Genomic DNA, 19,712 nt, shown 5'->3' with positions numbered 1-19,712 from the left:
TGGGGCCCTGCATTTTCAGTTTGCAGTGGATCATGCAAATTATGTAGCTGTCCCTGCCTGAGAATCCTGATAGAAGCCACTATGCTGAATTATACAACAGAGGCATCTGCCATTGTTTCAAAGGTGTTTTTCTTTTTCAATATAGATTTACCTACAAGGGATGGAAAGATTCTTCATCTGTCTCCCATGACCACATTATCGTGGATCAAATTCATTAGTTTTGCAAATTGTGATCAGAGATGGCATTTTAAAGAGCCTGATCCTGGGGCTTCCCTGGTGGCGCAGTGGTTGAGAATCTGCCTGCAATGCAGGGGACACGGGTTCAAGCCCTGGTCTAGGAAGATCCCACATGCCTTGGAACAACTAAGCCTGTAGGCCACAACTACTGAGCCTGCGTTCTAGAGCCCGTGAGCCACAACTACTGAGCCTGCATGCCACAGCTACTGAAGCCCGCGCGCCTAGAGCCCATGCTCTGCAACAAGAGAAACCACTGCAATGAGAAGCCCATGCACCACAACGAAGAGTAGCCCCTGCTTGCCGCAACTAGAGAAAAGCCTGTGCACAGCAACAAAGACCCAATGCAGCCAAAATAAAATAAAATAAATAAATAAAATTTAAAAAGAAGATATATATTTTGAAAAAAATAAAAATAAGAGTCTGATCCTGAGGAAATTCAGAACTGACAGATTTCTGCAGGTAAATAAATACATCATAACAAATCCTGAATGGTCGTGGCAGGACGGGCCAAACAGCAAAGATGGCAGAATGCCTATGGGACCCCAGACAACCCTGGTCAGGAAAGGCAAATACGACACAGTGAAGTGCCTGAAAGGGAGGAAACAGGGGAGGAAGAGAAGGGAATGGCCAAAAGGCAAGTCTCCTTTACTTCGTAATTTTGCTTAGGTTGGGTTTTGCTTTGAAGATTCTTTATCTTGAGGAAAATGGCAGCGGGAAGCTGAGGTGTATATCAGCAGTGTTTATCTGCTCAAATCTAAAAGTAGCAATTTCTTGTAAAGTTTGGCTGGTAATTTTACATGTTCTTCTATGACAAGTAGTTGTATCTCTATTGCTATTATTTCTCATGAAAAACCCTCAAGATGACTTAAGGGCACTTACAGTTGTCCAAGACTTCTGGTATTTTTCTCCCTCAAAATCAAGAAGAAAAATAAGCAGGAGGACTTAGAAATTGAAACTAGAAGTTGTACCACTCATCAATACCACTATTTTACTTCCTTTCCCACAGCCATAATTTCACAGGCAAAGCATTATTGCTTTAAGAAAAAAGGTAAATGTTATGGGTTGAATTGCACCCCCACCCCCACTCCAGAATTATATGTTGAAGTCCTAACCCCTAGTACCTCAGAATGTGACTATTTATTTGTTTTTTTAGTTTTTTAAAAAATTGAAGTCTAGTTGATTTACAGTGTTGCGTTAATTTCTGCTGTACAGCAAAGTGATTCAGTTATACATATATATACAGTTTTTATATTCTTTTCCATTATGGTTTATCGTAGGATAGCTATACAGTAGGGCCTTGTTGTTTATCCATTCTATATAAAATAGCTTACATCTGTTAACCCCAGCTTCCCACTCCATCCCTCCCCCTACCCCCTCCCCCTTGACAACCACAAGTCTGTTCTATATGAGAATGTGACCTTCCTTAGAAATACAGTTTTGCAGAGTAACGGTAAAGATGAGGTCCTACTGGAACATGGTGGATCCCTAATACATTATACTCTTTATTTTGGCGATCTTGACTTATGTATTCCATCCTGCACAATTTATACTCACCTCCTCCACCAAATAATTTAAGGCAGTTGATGACTCTTTCCTTCTCTCCAGTCTGGAATGTCATTGCCATATTGGTGTCTGGATCAATGATACAAGGTTCATTAAACAATTCACATGGACCAATGTGACTCTCGTTGCTATGATGCCCCATGATAGTATGAGATGTCTTGATATTGGATCTAACTCAACTTCATGAAATCATAGATTAAAATAAAATGGGAGACTTCAGAGAGAGAAAGCAAGAATGCATTAAGCCTCCATGTTTTCCAGTTCATGAAGCAGCACCTGGACTCCTATTCTAAGACCTGCCTTTATTAGCTAGAAGCTGCAGGGACCAAGACCACAGCTGAGCAACCATGCTACTTGGAGACAATCAATACATAAAGTTAAGATGTAAAGGAATTAGATTCTGAAGATATTAAGCCACTCCCCAACTATATGTTTGATGTCTTTGTACATTACACTATTATGCTGTGGTCCTGTAAGGTCCCAGAAGACTTTAAGTGATAAAGGATTAATTTAATGATACCCGGCACCATGGGAGAGCATGGGGGAACACTGGCCACATTTGCACTTGATTTCAAAGAAAACCAGAAAAGCTGTTGTGTTTCTCTTGAGTCAGTAGATGAGCTTCTCACAGTCAATTATCTGCACAGCATCTGGAGTTTATAGAACCCAAACATGATTATGTTACCTCCTATCTTGCTTTAAATATTTATAGTTAGCAATAATTAAAATAAGACATTTTAATTTGTCCCTTAAATCATGAGTTTTATCATCTTCTGTGTTTGAGGATGAGGCTTGAGGTTTACTGCTGTGGGGATGAGAGGGAAGTTACCTGACTTCTTTAATCTTGAAACCAGGCTTGGGCTAGAGATGATCATCTAAATTCTTTTAGCCTATCAAGAACCAAGCCTACTCACTTGAGAGCATAGAGCCTGCCGTAGTGTAGAGAAGCTAGCCAGGCCTCGGATGATAGCCAGGCCATGAGGCTTGCTGCCCTGGGTGGAGGAGAGTATGATGTAGAGCAGTGGGTCTCAACCCTCTCAGATCCAGTGTCCCATTTCCATAACTAATATTATGTAATTCCTCCTTCATTATCCTGAAATGAAAGTCATAGGTAATATAAATTATATCCACATAGAATTCCAAAAAAATCAATATAATAACCTATACCTAATATAAAGGGGGAACAAAGGGGAAGTAATTTACTATAAAATAATAAATCTTTCAATGTGTAAATGCCTGGGCATGTCTAGACTAGAAGATATCATGTAGAGGTCAGATGCTTGAGTCTTGTTATAATGAAAAAGTTTGAATTTGAGAGAAGTAAGAAATTCCTCTGTACAAGAAATACAGGAAAATGAAAGAGCAGAAGTACAAGTGGAAATGAAAGTATAAACTAGAATTAGGATACGTATTATGGATCAGACTTATTTGTATATGATAAGAGAAAGAGGGAAATAACCATGACTGAAGTGTAGTTAACAGCCAAGACAAATTACAGACAGTTGAAATGGAGAAAATGAGGAAGTACTATATGATATTTGTACACGTGAGTTTGGTCTTATTTGTTAGTACAATGTAGAATAATTCGCTCTATTATGACATCAGATAGACAGTGATGAAATATCACACACACACACACACACACACACACAAAACATGTCCCCTGTCTTAAAATCCCAGTGCACTCAATTTTGGTATTTAAAAAGACCTTGGATACTACATCCTTAGGCGAAGAGGAAGAAGGCAGACTGGAAATAATACTGTATTAGAAGAGACTACCAAGAGGGTTGTTTGACAGACTTCTGGGAACATGAAGTAAGATCGAAAAACAACAGAACATTATGAATTACATAATTTTAATATGTAATTTTCACAGCATAGATAACACTGTGTTACACAACATTAAAATACGTAAGTTAGAAATAGCATAGACTATTTACAAACAACCCTTATTGTTAACGTGCACTGAGATGCCTATGTTTCTAAATCTATTAAAAGGAGTCTCAATTCCCTTGAATACTTATTTGCATGTCACAGCAACAAGCACAGACGGATACAGAAAGGCATGTTACACCAGCAATTCAAATGCCATGAGGGCACTGCCATTGATCATGTGCTCTGAAATAATGAACAGATCTTGCTAAGCTTCTGAATATAGCATGGTATAATCGATACTCAATTTACATGGTAGTTGCATTCCTTGAATTCACCATATATTAAAACCATGCAAAAATATATCATGACTGTATGTGACCTGGAGTTAAATTCTAGGCTCAGATAATTATAAACAATTTTTTACCTTTATGAAAGTCTAGTAGGATATTCAAAAGTCAGGCATGGTATTTCTCCAGAGAAGATACACAAATGGCCAATAAACCCATGAAAATATGCTCAACATCATTAGCTATCTGGGAAATGCAAATCAAAGCCACAATGAGATACCACTGCACTCCAACTAAGATGTTTATAATAATAATTTAAAAAAGGACAGTAGGGCTTCCCCGATGGCGCAGTGGTGGAGAGTCCGCCTGCCAATGCAGGTGACACGGGTTCGTGCCCCGGTCCGGGAGGATCCCACAGGCTGCGGAGCGGCTGGGCCCGTGAGCCATGGCCGCTGGGCCTGCGCGTCCGGAGCCTGTGCTCCGCAACGGGAGAGGCCACGGCAGTGAGAGGCCCACGTACCGGAAAAAAAAAAAAAAAAGACAGTAGCAAGTGTTAGCAAAGATGTGGAGAAATTGGAAACTTCATTCACTGCTGGGATTAAAAATTGGTGCAACTACTTTGAAAAATATCCTGCATTTCCTCAAAAAGGTAAACATAAAGTTACCATATGACCCAGCTGTTACACTCCTAAGCATATACCCAAGAGAAATGAAAACATATGTCAACACAAAAACTTGTATTTAAATGTCTAGCAGCACTATTTATTGTTGCCCAAAGAGGAAACCACCCAAATGTCCATCAACTGATGAATGGATAAATAAAATGTGGTACATCTATACAATGGAATATTATTTGGCAATCAAAAGAAACAAAGTACAGATACACGCTACAACATGGTTGAACCTTGAAAACATAATGCTAAGTGAAAGAAGTCAGACACAAAAGACCACATACTATATGATTCCGTTTATATGAAGTGTCCAGAATAGGCAAACCCACACAGACAGAAAATAGACTAGTGGTTGCCAGAGACTGGGGAGAGGGGAGTAGGGCAGCGGTCCCCAATCTTTCTGGCACCAGGGACCAGTTTCGTGGAAGACTATTTTTCCATGGACGGGGTTGGGGGGGGTAGGCGGGGGAGGGGGTACGATAGTTCAGGCGGTAATGCAAGCGATAAGGAGTGATGGGGAGAGGCAGATGAAGCTTCGCTTGCTCGCCTGCCACTCACCTCCTGCCGCCATGCGACCTGGATCCTAAAAGGCCTTGGACCGGTCCTGGTCTGCAGCCGGGGGGTTGGGGACCCCTGGAAAGAGAATAACTGCTAGCGGGTATGGGACTTCTTTTGCGGATGATGAAAAGGTTCTGAAATTAGATGGTGGTGATGGTTGCACAACTCTGTAAATATACTAAAACCTACTGAATTGTTCATTCTAACAGGATGAATTTATTCTATCACTTACATAATGTTAACTATATCTCAATTTAAAAATATATGTATGTGTATATATACACACATTGTATATAGACACACACGTAACATGATGACACCATGTTTTGTGTGCATGTTTGAGTGTAGTGATTAAATCTCTAATCTTGTTACACACTGGGATGCTTTTACTTGCTTTTAAGACTAAAGGACCACCACTCATGGCCTACAGGGGTCTTTCCAGCCTCATCTCACACCATGCCTCCTGTGCAAAGGCATACTGGCCCTCATTCTTCCATGAGACCTTTGCACCTGCCAGACCCTGTGACTGGAACGCTCCTTCAGCCTCACTTCGTCTGGGTAATTCTTTGTCATCATGTCCTTTAGCAAGGCTTCCCTGACCTCCCTGACCAGGTCACACGCCTCTGTTAGACCCTCTCGTAGCACCATACCTCTTATCATGCACTTATATTATGCATATTATATTTGCATTTTAATGGGTGGCTTTTGATTAGTATCTATCTTTTCAGTTAGACTGTAAGCTTCTTGAGGGGTAGTATGATCATGTCTGGTCTTGCTTACACCTATATACCTTGGAAGAGTATCTGACGTACAGTGCCCGATTTAATTATAGAGATGAGAAAATATTTATTGAATGAGTTAATGAGTGGGTCACTTTCTCTTTTTTTAACCCCTGTTGTGCTAGTTCTGAGTTTATTTCCACTTCTGCCCATTTGTTCATTCATTTAAAAATGTTCATTGGGTGCCTAGTGTGTGCCAGACTGTATAATGTTGCCTGTGACTCGTGAAATGATGACTGGTTTAATCAACCACGATTACAAAGGCAGGAGTCGTTTTACCTGCAAACAATTCTGAATAGGCCTGCAAGAATATAGGAATTCATCTCCTCATCATGTAGCTTTGTATATGGCAGGAACTTAAGGCTTCATAGATTCTGCCCCCAGAGTTTTCATATGTTATTATTGGTAATGTCAGTCAACTAAATCACATGACTTAATCTTGTAAAATTTTTTTTCAGCTCCTAACCTAAATCCTACCACCAAACTTCCAGCTCAACTGTAAATTTAATTTTGCAGCAAATCAAGCTACTGGGATATGTAAGAAGCAGACTACTAACCACAAATGTTTCTAATGCTGATGTAGACCATAGTATCTATCTGAAAACTGCAAAACACCAGCTAATTAATGTTCATAAATAATTTTTGATTATTCAAGTAATTATATCTCTTAATGAGTTACATTTCATGCAAGTTAATTTGTCTATATAAATTAATCATAGCAAAGAACATTCTTACATATTATGTATATTTGTACTAACTCCATAAATATAAGCAGTAATGTATTTTGGTAGAATATGGTTTCTCAGATTATGTAAATTGAGTCCTTCTAAGCTGATAATCATGATATTTCTGCTGAATGTTTAATAGAAGGAAAATGTTTTTTCTGTTTTAATTATTTTGACATTTTTAATCAGAAAGTAAATTAATGAAGGCACATGCACGGAAACAGTAGACTTCATGTGATCTGTAGGGAGACAGCAACTGTACTAGACTGTAAACTCCTTGAGGGCAGAGGTTATTTTTTTTGTTCATGATTATATCTCCCATCCCAGTTCCTAGCACTGTTATTGGCATGTAATAGGTGCTCAATAAATAGCTGTTACATGAATGAATCAAAATACTCTAATTCCATCCTTGATATTTATAGAGGATAAACCAATGATGCCTGATCCCAGTGTTGGCATTAACAGGTCAAGTTGTTGATTTGTGTCTCAATTTATGAAAAAACCAGTGAGTAAAATTGTATATTCTAACTTTGAATGAGGAAGGGTAGGAAAAGTCTGATTTCTTATTGTATGGTTCATGTGAGAAAAGTTTATTCCGATTTATTGTATTTTGAACTATGAGTTCCGAGGCACGAAGGTTTGGTTCAATCACCAGTCGTTTGTGAACAATGTCTGGGTTGGAAATAACTTCAGAGTCATCGTTTTAAACCCAGTCTTCCATTTTAAGTTTGAATCTCCTTTACAATATTTCTGCCAAGGGCCCTATCAAAGTTTGCACATTTCCAAGTGATAGAGAACTTATCACCTCCTGAGGCAATCCATTCCATTTAAGGATAGTTTGGTTAGAAAATTCTTTATTCTATCATATTGAGATTGGCCTTCCTGCACTTCTTGCACCCAGCAAGGATGGGCATATAGAACACATATTTTTCCTCTTCCATCTGACACCTCATATGTTTTTGAAGTCTTCAGTGGCTAGACAAAATTTCCCCACTTTGTAGGAACACTCCAGGTAGGACGTGATTTCCTATCTCTTCCCTTTTCTGGTCATTCTCCCAGTGAATGTGCCTCTGCTTGTTTGTATCTCTTTTAAAGTGTAGTGTCCAGACAGAGCCCAGTATTTGAAGTGTGGTTTATGCGCAGCAACTATGCTCCTGCCAAATACTGGATTTGTAGATAGCCAGGAGTGTCCGCACATGTTTTCTCCTGGTAGCGTAGTGACAATTCCTATGAATCAGCAGCAACCTTTCTATCTCCCTTGTGAAAGTATCAGAGCTAGAGCATTTTAGACTGGGCAAAGTGATTTTTTTCATAGGTCACATAAAAAACAACAGGAGAGAATATCTCCATGCTCAGTGAACATATGAAGGCTAGTATAAAGCTACTTAATACTGCCTGTTAAGTGAGATAATGAATGTATGTAAAGTGCCTAGGCTGGTGTCTGGTCCAGAGTAGTGATTCAACTAATGTTGATTAACTTTTCCTTTCCCCTCACCATCTCTTTTTTTTTTTTTTTTTTAAGATGTTGGGGGTAGGAGTTTATTAATTAATTAATTTATTTTTGCTGTGTTAGGTCTTCATTTCTGTGCAAGGGCTTTCTCTAGTTGTGGCAAGCAGGGGCCACTCTTCATCGCGGTGCGCGGGCCTCTCACTATCGTGGCCTCTCTTGTTGCGGAGCACAGGCTCCAGATGTGCAGGCTCAGTATTTGTGGCTCACGGGCCTAGTTGCTCTGCGGCATGTGGGATCCTCCCAGACCAGGGCTCGAACCCGTGTCCCCTGCATTGGCAGGCAGATTCTCAACCACTGCGCCACCAGGGAAGCCCCCCTCACCATCTCTTTATATTTTTTCTCAGAATTTTTTCCCCTCTCTTTTAACACAAGGGTGATGTAGGGATGAACACATAGACTATAAAATATCTTCTGTAGACTCTTTTTGTAATTCTCAGAAGACATGAGTTCTCTGTTTTCTTTAACTAAAATCCTAAGGGAGAGTTAGATGAGATACAAACGTCTCAGACGTTTTCCACATAAAATATAGCACTTAAGTTGAACAATCTTTAGGCATTCATTTTATTCATCTAGTTGACTTGTGCATTATTTTGCATCTTCATTCATCTGGCAGGGTTGTGTGTTTAAAATGAGCTTCCTAGCTATTTGTTTTCTTTAAGATTATGAATACAAAGTCAAATAAAATTAGTTTATTTGAACACCAAATAAAATAAAATAAAATAAAATGAGCTTCCTAAGACTAGAAAGACACGGATTAAAAAATGAGAAGTTTCAATTAGATCTTCTTTCACTTTATTGTATTACAGTTTCCAGTTTCACAAGAGATTTAAGAAAAGAGAACTAACATGGATAGGGGAATTCTTGAATATCCTATAGCCATTGTTTCTTTAGAAATAAGGTTCTGAGGAATGTAAAGCAACTTTGTTCCCACAAATGAAACTGCCATTCCTAACAGTTGGCACACCATCTCTTTTAGCAATAAGAACTCACTTTTTTACAAAGACATTTATTTTAGAAAAGAGAGTGACACTACTTTAGGTATTCCCCCACAAAGTACTAAGAAGAAAGCATCATTCTATGGCATTGAAAACAGTGATATTAACTCCAGCATCTAGGTGTTACCGGATGACTTAGTACTGCCCAGCAACACAGGTCTTACCAAGGATCTCAACACTCTGGATCCTGAGGGGCTTTCTCCTAACTTGAAACGTCTCTTCTTGAGTGGAGAGAGTAATTCCTTGATGCTCTTTTTCAAAATTCTCACCAATCTAACTTTTTTCCTTACTCCACATATGATCATTACAACACTGAAATTGCTTTACCTGCTTGCTGACTGACAATAACTGATGACTTGAAGTAGAAGAAACACCCAAGCAGGCTTCCTGACTTTTTATAAGATACCTTCTACCTGCAGAGGCTCTAATTCTAGAGATTTCTCAGATGTAAAATATGCAACTTTCATTTGAGAAAATTAGACCGTTTGAATGGGAAAAAATAATGCCAATTTAAGATAAAAATGTGATCATATTGTAGAAATTATTTTAGAAATTACTTAAAGTCTCAGATCAATATAGTAAGTGCAGACACCATTTATTTACTTAAAATGTTCCGTTAATACAGTATTTTGTTGTAGGTTATAGTCTGGTACATAGTAGTCTATGTATTCAACTGGAATTAAGACCTAAGGCACATGTGTTGACTCAGTTCTCATAAGTCAAAAATGTACATTTCTTCTGATACTTTGTTGTTAGAGATGAGGCATCCTCTCCCTTTTCCAGAGAAGATTTTGGATTTGGTATTTTAGATCAAGATACTAATGAAGTTAGAGTTACATAAAAGAGCTAACTTCATTCTGTTCTACAGTCCTGAACTGCAGCCTTATTTTCAGTCATTCAAATAAACCTTCTTGGCCATAAGGAGGAGCAGTTAGGAGAATGAATGAAAAGCTCAGACAGTGTGTTTTTGTTTTTGTTTTTGTTTTTTGCGGTACGCAGGCCTCTCACTGTTGTGGCCTCTCCCGTTGTGGAGCACAGGCTCCGGACGCGCAGGTTCAGTGGCCATGGCTCACGGGCCCAGCTGCTCCGCGGCATGTGGGATCTTCCCGAACCGAGGCACGAACCCGTGTCCCCTGCATCGGCAGGCGGACTCTCAACTACTGCGCCACCAGGGAAGCCCCCAGACTGTCTTTTCGATGGTACAATATCAAATACAAAGCCCTTCATGACTGTTGTTCAACCTGAATCACAAAGCATTTACAGCTTCTGATTTAGGATGAATGATTCTGTGAATATATAATAATGGGTAATCTATTAGTCAGCTGGCCTAAAGAAATAGGTCTTAGTAACATTTTAATAATATTTACTTGGAAAAAAACAACATATTATTATTCATCATCTATTATTATGGCTTTCTAACTCGAGTTGAAAACATGCTGCAAACACCCTCTCCCCGCTGCCCCCGTGCTTCTGTTGTGAATAGACCTTATAAGTCCATGGTTTCAGTCATCTCTCATGTGCCTGTCTTACGTGATTATCATGAAACAATACAGGTTTTTAGTGAGCCACCGTTACTAGATTGGGAGCTCTTCAATAATTAGACTATAAACTCCAAGTAGGTAAGAACTTCCCAAATTATTCATGGATGTATTCCTAGAACCCAGTGCGTAGGCACTAAGGAAATTTTTGTTTACTAAAGGGAAGGGACCTGGTCTTACTCATCAATGTATTCTCAGCTTGACATGATGTTTGGAATATCATAGATACACAGCAAATGTTGGTTGAATGGATTTACTGATAATAAATTAACACCCAGGGTAATAACAAATATTTTTCTAACTTTTTAGCATATAAGAGTAAACCAGGGCTTCCCTGGTGGCGCAGTGGTTGAGAATCCGCCTGCCGATGCAGGGGACACGGGTTCGTGCCCTGGTCTGGGAAGATCCCACATGCCACAGAGCGGCTAGGCCCGTGAGCCATGGCCGCTGAGCCTGTGCGTCCAGAGCCTGTGCTCCGCAACGGGAGAGGCCACAACAGTGAGAGGCCCGCATACCACAAAAAAAAAAAAAAAAAAAAGAGTAAACCAAAAAACAGTTTCCAGTTACATAACTGACCATAGTTTCTAATTATATTACAGTCAATTCAACTAACTTTTACTCTCTTTAATTTTGCTTTGATAGTTTCTAAAACCTAAGTAAGATTACTGAGATCACTTGTTGAAAGGAGTCTCTATAATAAAACCATTGTTATCTACACACAAATTACTTATTCATAACAACAGGAAAAACGGTACCTATACAGTGGAGAAGCTGAATAACGTCTTAAACCCGTGATCAAGATTAATATCAAACATATATGCACCACCGTGTTCATTGTAGCATTATTAACAATACCCAAGACATGCAAACAACCTAAGTCTCCATTGATGTGCATATATATACACACAGTGGAATATTATCCAGCCATGAAAAGAAAGAAATCTTGCTATTTGTGACAATATGATGGACCTAGAGGGCATTATGCTAAGTGAAATAAGTCAGACAAAGACAAATACCATATGGTCTAACTTATATATGGAATCTTAAAAAAAAACAAAAACAAAACAAAGCTGAGCTCATAGATACAGAGAACAGATTGGTGGTTGCTGCAGGCGGGGGGGTTGTGGGGGTGGGAAGGAGTGAGTGAAATGTGTGAAGGGGGTCAAAAGTACAAAAGTACAAACTTCCAGTTATAAAATAATAAGTCCTGGGGTTGTAATGTATAGCATGGTGACTATAGTTAATAATACTGTATTGTATATTTGAAAGTTGATAAGGAGTAGATCTTAGAAGTTCTCATCATAAGAAAAAAAGTTTCATAATTCTGTGGTGATGGATATTAACTAGACTTATTGTGGGGATCATTTTACAATATATACGAATATATTTGAATCATTGTGCTGTACACCTGAAACTAATATAGCGTTATATGTCAATTATATCTCAACTTAAGAAAAAGGATTACTGGGAGTTCTCTGGTGGCCTAATGGTTAGGGCAAGTCGCATGGCTAGGTGCAAAAAAAAAAAAAAAAAAAAAAAAAAGCCTATCAACCAGGCATTCCGTGCCTTGAGAAAGACACCACATCAAGTATTACATACCATTCAAAAAATGTAAAACTTCAATCTAATCATGAAGAAACATCAGACAAATCCAAATTGACTCATTCTATAAAATAACTGGCCCGTATTGAACAAAATGTCATTGTCATGAAAGACGAAGGAAGGCTGAGGAACTATTGCAGGTTAAAGGAAAGCAAAGAGACACGACAACTAAATGCAATATGTGATCCTGGATAGGGTCTTAGATTGGAGGAAAAAAAATCCATAAAAGGCATTATCAGGATAACTGACAAAATTATAACATAGACCGTAGTCTAAATAAAAGTATTGTATCAGTGTTAAACTTGCTGAATATGATAACTGTATTGTGCTTATGTAAGATAATAAAATCCTTGCTTTCAGAAAATACACACTGAGGTATTTAAGGATAAAGGGGCAGGATATACATTTGAATCTACTCTCAGATGGTTCAAAAAATCAGATATGTGTATGGATTGAGAGAGAGAGCAAGTGAGCAAATATGATGAAATGTTAAAAATTGGTGAATCTGGGTAGAGTATGGGAATTATTTGTGTTCTTTCAATTTGCTTTTAAATTGGAAACTATTTCAAAATTAAAAGTTAAAAAAGTCAAAGATGTTATCTAAAAAAAGCAGAAATTGCTTAAAATAAAATCCCATTTATTTGCAAGTTAAAAAAAAAGTTAAAAAAACCAACCAAACCAAAATAACCGCCCCTCATAAAAACAAAAACACAATCCTGATGAATGGTTTTACATGATGAATGGTTAGTAGTTTCAAGTGTCCAGCTATGGCATATAGTCTACAGCATTACTAATTCTATACAATAGTGGTTCCTTTAATTGTCCTCGTATGGTTGTTTTATACATTGAAAATGAGTGTCCTATTAGGCCAGGGGCCTAATTAAACTAAACCAGTAAAATTGATTTTCCCCACTAAACTTTTTCTTATGATGTTTATTGCAAAGAATGAGCGTTGTATTTCTTCTTTAGCCCAATTGAAATGAAAATTCGTTCACTCAAGCCCATCTAGTAACTTTTAATTGTTGCCTATCATGTGCCATGTGATGATGATGCTAGGTGATGGCAAAACAAGAGGAATAAGTTATGATGTGTTTCTTGACGAATTCAGAGTAATGGGAGAGTTAGCCATTTAATCAGAATGATTTATTACATTCTGGAGCAGTTTATTACAAAATGGAGCAGTTAGTTGTCTGTGGGAGCTAGTTTCTCAGAAGAAGTGACATCTGAAGGATGAATAGGAGCTTTCCAGGTGGAGGGGAAGGATATTTATTTCCAGGTGTAAGGAGTAGCATGTGCAAAGGCTCAAAGCCTTGAAAAGTTCAATACTCATTTCTAATTTATGCCAGATGTAGTTCAGAGGCATTAAAACCTACGTCAGCTGCTTTAAAAAATATTTTTATTGTGAACTATTATACACGTTCATAAAAGTGCATAAAACATAACTATCAGCTTGCCGAATTATTACAAGGCAAATATACATGTAACGATCATGAGGTCAAAATCTATAAAATGGCCAGTAGCCCCCAAATTGGCACCCCTCCCCTCCCAGTACACTTCCCAACCTTCTACCCAAACCACTGTTCTATTATTTAACAGTTGCTTTAGCTAATGGATACAGCCACATAACCTACAACTCTATCATCTCTCTCTAAAATTCCCTCGTGTCCCACACTCCCTCCCCACCCAGTTAAACTACTGTTTGCTTTGTTGATTTCTGAAAAGGGTGAGAAATCCAGCAAGTTTGTTTGGAGCATAAAGTTGTGAAGTTGTGGGAGGGACAAGTATAATAGTAAGTATTTATTACTGTTATACCTGAACTGTGTTCCAGGTCCTGCTGGGCACTTTATTCATTCACTGATTTCCCACAACACTGAAAGTAGCAGACAGCCGAGGAACTGAGGTTCAAGACAGGTTCTCATTTGTTTAGAGACAAAAACTCATGAATGGTGGAGATGGGACTAAGACCTAGATTTTTCTGACTCCAAAACAAGTGCTTTTCTTTTTTTTTTTTCCAACGCAGCTTGTGGGATCTTAGTTCCCCAACCGGGGATCGAACCCCGGCCCCCTGCAGTGGAAGCGTAGAGCCCTAACCACTGGACCACCAGGGATTCCCCATGTGCTCTTTCTACTAATGGTTTTTGTTGAGATTTGACTTCTTCATATGGAAAATGAGCAGTCAACAGAAAATTTAAATTGGGAAGTAATATTATTATATTTGTTTGGACTATAATTCTGTTGATAGTGTGGCATAATGGAGAGAGGGAGAGATGGTGGTAGGGAGACCATGGAGGTAGTTATTGAAATGGTTCAGAGATGAGGGTTTGGACTAGAAGATTGATGGTGCCCATGGAGAGAGGACACTATTTCCTAGACTTTTCTGAGGTATAACCAATGGTGCTAGGTTAGATGCTGGGGATAAGTGAGATGAGAAACCTTGTACACAGGTAACTTGCATTACTTTGCATCTCTGCATGTGCTCCTCTCTATGACTCCAAGGCCTCTACCTTGATAGCCTGAATAGATAGCAACACTGTTGATTAAAATTTGGAAGAGGAAGAACAGGTTTCGTGAGAAGGTAGGTTCAGTTTGGACCCTGCTAATTTTGAGATGCCTGGGGAAATTCAGATTATCTGCCTCCTGGGTAGTTAGAAATAGAGCTTAGAGGCTTCAGGGACAGGTCTGAGCTGAAGATAAAATTTTAGGAATAATCAGAATATATAATCCGACTGCATGTAACTTGAGGTACAGGACCTGGACTCAGATCTACATTTAAATCTTAGGTCAAACACAAATTATCTGTGTCCTAATTTGTAAAATGGGATAATATCTAAGCCAGGAACTTAGTAAGGATTCAGTGAAAAACCAGAAAGCACTTAGCACCTTGTCTGAGTTCAATAAGTGACAAAATTATCTTTAGCTATTATTATTAGATTATAATACAGACTTACTTATGAAGCTACTCCCCTATAACAAAAAACATTTTTTAAAATGGAATTCACTTAAATGCTATCTGAAATGCATTTGAATGGAAGACCTGTAAGGCATGGTTTGGTGCCGTGTCACATGGCAGCATGGTGCATGCACTATGTCACCTGGCCAGGAAGACCTAAGTGTGCTTTTAGCACCAGGAATGGAAACTTTAAGTCCATGTTCGGGGAGTGGGGTGGGGGGTGGTTCCTAGTAGGTGACTTACCTCCAGGGCAGCAGGTACAACCTACTCCCTACTGTCCTTAAAATAAACGTCTTAGGGAAAGCATTATCACCTTTTTTCATATTACGTTGCTTGCTTAGATGTTAAGTTCTAGAATTGATAATAGATCAACAGTTTAATATTTGTCCTTCTAAATAAATTTTTCCATGACCCTTTCTAAACGTTCAGCCTCTATTTTGGTCCATAATTTGATTTGTAAATAATTATGAATTTAATTATTTGTGTTGTAAAATGCCACATCATAATCAAAGCTGGAAAAACCTGGACCAGAATATGTATGTCCTATAGGAACTGTAACTGCTTCTACTTGTTGTTAGGTTTTTATACTGTGTTTTAGAGAGATTTGTTTAGAACAGATGGGAAAATCTTAAAGAAAGCAACAAAATGATGAGAAAAGTGAAGGAATCACTAAAGTTTATTTATACAAGGCCAGCAAATTGACCCACTTAGTCAGTTTAAAGAATTGGTCTGACTAGTGTTTCCTTGTTATGCTCTTCTTAAAGGCATCATCAAGCATTAAGAAAAAAAAGAAAAAAGAAAAGCAATCCAGCAGCTTTAATTAGTTAGTATCATTCTTGAAATATTATATATTGTGATAGACTACATGCAAATATCATCACAATAATTGCTTCCATTCCTATATGCATATCCCTTTGAAATGTGACTTGGCTACTCCTCCCATCAAGAAGGGAAATTTAAAATATGGCACAAATGAACCTATCTACAAAACAGAGACTCACAGACATAGAGATCAGACTTGTAGTTGCCAAGGGGGAGGGAGGGAGGGAGAGGGGTGGACTGGGAATTTGGGGTTGGTAGATGCAAACTATTACATTTAGAATGCATAAACAACAAGGTCCTACTGTATAGCACAGGGAACTATATCCAGTCTCCTGGAATAAACCATAATGGAAAAGAATATTAAAAAAATAATGTATATATGTATAAAACTGAGTCACTGCTATACAGCAGAGATTGGCACAATATTGTAAATCAACTATACTTCAATAAAAAAAATTTACAAAGAAGCGAAATTTATCTCCCCAGTTTCTGAATATGTGCTGGCCTTTTGACTTTCTTTGACCAATAGAATGTGGTGGAAGTGATGTCAAGTTTCTGCTTCAAGAGGTCTTGCAGTTCCCACTCTGTATTTGCTTGGCATGCTGCCACAATGTGAAGATGCCCAGGATAATATTAAGGATGAAAGGCTACAAGGGGAGAGAAAGGTCCAGCCGATAGTCAGCACTAACTGCCAGCCATGAGTGCACCCAGTCAAGCTGCCAGATGACTGTAGCAGCTACATGCATGATCCCAGACAAGGCCAGAGAGCACATAAAATGGCTTTAAGGCACTGATTCTAGGGTGGTTTGCTACGTAGTAATAATATATATGTGTGTATATGTATGTGTGTGTATGTGTATATGTAATATATACACATACACACACTCACATATATATTCTCTAGCCTTGAAGATGAGAGAATATTTTTAAACTGTAAGAGGGTCTTAGGTTAATCATTAGGATGCACTTGCAGACTTTAAGGATCAAAAATTTCCTTAAAGCTGTAATGTGTCACCTAGGTTGCTGCAGTGAACAACGAAAGGGAAGACAAATAATTTTTCTGTGATGGTTTGTGCATAGTGTTTTTAGAGGTAGGGTGAAAATTCTAGACGATGTTCAAAGTCTCTTTAAACTCTAGGGCCCTGTGAAATTCAGTTGTGATTTCAGCAACTCCATTCCCGCTTCGTGAACTTGTACGTGGCATTTTAATACCTTTCACAAATGACAGGATCTACTGGCTCATCTTTCACATACAATGTGATCCAAAACAGCTGTGGTACAGTGTAGGCAACACAGTATAGCCAGCATAACATAGTGACTAAGGTCATGAGTTCCAGAGCCATACCGTTTGGGTTCAAATGCTGGTTCAGTTGCCTATCAGCTGTAACCTTGATGAGTTATTTAACCATTCTTTGCCTCAGTTTCTCCCCCTGAAGAATGGAATGATAACAAAATCTCATTGGATTGTTGTTAGGATTACATGAGTTAATGCTTGAGCTTAAAACATATTACTCAAAACATGTCAGATACTAGCATTGTTATTTTATAAAGGGAATGATCTAGGTCCTAGACTCAGTTCTGTTAACTGTGTGACCTTCAGCAAATCAGTTAACCTATCTGGGTTTCAGTTTTCTGCCTATAAAGTAAGGTTTACTATGTAACTTCCATGGTTTCTTTTCCTCTTTAAAATTCTACGATTCAGGGTTCAATATTTGTTCTACCCACATGCTCATTACAATCTTGTCTATAATTCTAATTTTTCAAAGATTGTTTAAAACTTATTCTATTAGCAAGCAATTTTGAGGACCCTCTAGTAATGACCACTTTGAAGTACAATATAAATAATACTGCATTTACTCAGGAAACTAAACACTTTTTATTCACATCTGGTCAGCAAACATTTACAACTCTTACATATCCGAAGCGATGCCTTTTCAGGTTTATGAAAACTTAAAATTGTATATTCATTTTTTAAACCCATGATAAATTTGCTTATTAAAGTAGGAAAAGATCTTCCAAAAGTGAAGACAATATTTCACCTCAAATTTTACCAAAGATTCCAGTGTTAAATAAAATCCACTTGTTAAGGGTCACGTTTAAAATTTTTTTCTATTTTTTTGCTTAAGCATATTGCACACAATATTATAAAAATGTGATTTTTTATTGGCTTCATAACACCATCATGTGGACATAGTTTATTTTACACTGGTTTATAAATTGTGGCATTTCATTTTAGTTTGACGTTTTGTGTTGCTTCTTGACAATGGGATAGAGAGATAAAAAGATCAAACATACTAAGGTGACCAGTTAGTATGGAGAATGTACAGTACGTGGAATTCCTTTTAAAAAGTTTTTCATTTTCCTATCCTTTTCCTGTCACCCCTATAATCAAGCTGCTACAATCCCTCAGGACCTATGCAAATGTTCCATTCAATATTTTTACAGTAACAAATTTATCAATTACTGGATCTACTACAAACTTAACTTTGAATTCTGAAAATAGATTCCAGTCACTCATTTGTTCTTCCAAAAGCCTATCTACGAAACTTTCTTTTTCAGGGATCCGAAAACTCAAGCTAACTACGAAGTGGATCTTGGGGGTCGGGGGGGGAGAAATGGAGATAAAGCAAAGGGGCTTTTTCTGTCTTAAAATTTTATTTGCTTCTGGAGCAAGAATTCTATCCTAGGAGTCGGGGTGAAGGCGGAGGAGGTGTCTCTCCTGCCCCCGAGCAGCGGCACACAGGTTTGCTAAATTTGACAGACCACTGCGATCTTGGGGGATTTTCCAAGCTGGAAGAGACCGCCGATGAGAAAAAGTGCGTACAGCCCACGTGACCCAACTTCACTTTCAGGTGCCAGAAGCGGAGCGCAGCTGCAATCAATACCGATCTTCCACGAACCAGGTTGTTTTCTTCCCAAGGACCTGATAAAACCCCCGAAGTTCTGAGAGACACACTTCGGAAATTGTTGGGTTTTAAAAAAAAAAGTTCCACTTGTACCATTTATAAATGCGCTGACAACTTTTTCGGAATCACCACGATTTACGGCTTACGCATTTGCCAAGCCTTTTCCTACAGTTCCCTCCCTTGCTTTTCCAAGCCTCCCGTTTCGGTTCCACCGAAAGAAGAAAAGCGATAGCAACAGTTTGGTTGCCCAGCAGCCCGTCTCCCGGGCGCAATCGCCGCACAAGGGGCCTCACACCTCTCGGCCCGCGAAGCCCAGGACTTCGGCTCGCCGTCCGCCGGGGACGTGCGGGAGTACGGCCGCTTCGAGACCCGGGCCGCGGTCCTGCGCCACCCGCCCCGACTCCCTCCCCGCGCCCGGCCGCAGAGCGTCGCCTCCCCACCGTCGGGGGCGCCGGGCTGGGCGCATGCGCGCGGCGCTCCCGGGCGTGCCGGCCACACTCCCCCCACCCACTCCGAGAGCTTGTCACTTCCTGCCCTCGCCCCATCTCCGTCCGGGGTCAGTCAGTCGCTCCCTGTCGCAGCCGGCGAGTCTCTGCTTCCCCCTTCCTACCCGCTCCGCGGCGGCAGCTCAGGCTCTTCGTGGAGGGGCAGACAGAGAAAGAGAGAGACTGGCTTAATAAAGTTTCCTGAAACA

Source organism: Hyperoodon ampullatus, assembly GCF_949752795.1.
Source record: "Hyperoodon ampullatus genome assembly, chromosome: 9".
Classification (NCBI taxonomy): Eukaryota; Metazoa; Chordata; class Mammalia; order Artiodactyla; family Ziphiidae; genus Hyperoodon; species Hyperoodon ampullatus.
The sequence above is the reverse complement of the archived record's forward strand: the minus strand, read 5'-3'. Positions refer to the sequence as shown.